We start from the raw sequence: 1,986 nt of genomic DNA, 5'->3' as shown, positions 1-1,986 counted from the left end.
GCTAGAGTCAAAGAATGAAAATTGCCGAGTCCTCTTGTCTGTAAGCTAGGAGTAATCAAAAAGACTTATGATAGAGTCCTAGACAAAATTTTTAAAGATTGACAGACCTAAAGCACAGTTCTGGGTTCCAACAAACATAGTACAACCAACTTCTCCGTCCTTTGAAAAAGGTCCTGATTATATTTTATTGCTTCTAAAACTGCTATCTATTCTGGACACAGAGGATTCCAAAGAACCAAAGAATTCTTCCGACTCTTTATAGTTAACATCTGCCAGGAGTGGTCAGGAACCCAACTGAAGGGCTCCTGAAAATCTTTGGTACTTTTTTATTTAAATTGAGTATCTACTTTTGAATAGAAAGGTTTCCCTGGTAATATTTACACATTTTAAAAAATTTTAAAAATTCTTTTAAAGATTATTTATTTATTTGAAAGTCAGAGTTACAAAGAGAAAGGGAGAGATAGAGAGAGATCTTCCATCTACTTGTTCACTCCCCAAGATGGCTGCAGCAGCCCAGCTGCGCCAGGCTGAAGCCAGGATCCAGCAGCTTCTTTTGGGTCTTCACATGGGTGACAGGGACCCAAACATTTGGGTCGATTCTGCTGCTTTTCTCTGGCCATTATCTGGAAGTGAAGAAGCACCCATATAGGATACTGGCATAGCAGTGGGCATCTTTACCTTCTATGCCACAATGCCAGCCCTTATGCACACATTTATTTATGTATTTGTCAGCTTGTTCATTTCACTCACACATTGAAGTAAAGTTTATTACATTTGTATCTTAAGTAATGAGATAAAGTGTTAAATAATGCAACTAAGGTTTCTGTTCTCATAAAGGGATTCAAACAATGAGCAAACCAGTACATTTATAATATGGAGTCATAACCTTTAATTAATTAAATGTTCTTCTTGTTCAATGGGTACATTTGTTGATGACTAAGACTTAAGCTTCAGGAAAGGCCATTTTTCAGAATAGTTTCCTCATAAATATTCATATTTCATTTATTAAAACATTCATATTTTATTTATTAAAAATAAATAATATTTTAATTTATAATGACAGGTACATCAAAAGTTATGCAGAAAGTTCAATAATACCTGCAGTTTTAAAAAAGATCAAAGCAAATCATCTTCAGATTATCCATCCTTTGTTTAAAGAGATCAGATATAATTACTAGGAACTTACGTCTATATTTAGGTACCTGAGCTAAGAATTTAAGATTAAAGGAGATATTTTGACTTTTTAAAATATTTGTCTTTTTTATTAAGACAAATAGTATCCGTAAAAATGATCTCATTGGTTATATTTACAACAAAAGATTTTTGAAAGATATGTAATTATAACCATCCATTAATGTATCTTCAAAGAAATTTCAAGTTGTTTGTGAATGGTATAGATGTATTTATTAGTATGATGGCATCTTCTGGCAACACTTAATTTTTATGCAGGGCACTTTCTTATCTTAACAAAAAAGATGAGATTACTGAAGAAAAATAAAGCTACTCTGAGCCAGCATTGTAGCACAGCAAGTTAAGCCACTGCTTGCAACACTGACATCTCATCTGGGGATGCAGGATCAAGCCCCACCTGTTCTGCCTTCTGTTCAGTTTCCTGGTACTGTGCCTAGGAAAGCAGCAGAGGGTGACCCAAGTACTTCAGGTTCTGCTGCCCAGATGTGAGATCTGGAGGGAGTTCTCGGCTTCTGGCTGTAGCCTGGCCCAGCCTGGAGCTTTGTGGTCATTTGGGGAATGAACCAACAGATGGAAGATCTCTCTCCATGTCTTCCTCTCCATCTCTATCACTCTGTGTTTCAAATAAATAAATGATTATTTAAAAAGAGAGGAAGGAAGGAGGTGGGACTGAGGGAGACAGAGGAAGGGAGGAAAGGATGGTTATCGTCTTAGTATTCTACCCGTGAAATACATGAAATATGTTTTCTTTATATTAATATAAGTTTAAGAAATGGAATGGTTGTGCAATCAGGC

This window comes from Oryctolagus cuniculus, chromosome 1, assembly GCF_051225735.1.
Source record: "Oryctolagus cuniculus isolate XC-2025 breed Fujian yellow rabbit chromosome 1, ASM5122573v1, whole genome shotgun sequence".
Taxonomy (NCBI): domain Eukaryota; kingdom Metazoa; phylum Chordata; class Mammalia; order Lagomorpha; family Leporidae; genus Oryctolagus; species Oryctolagus cuniculus.
Note: the sequence above shows the minus strand (reverse complement) of the source record.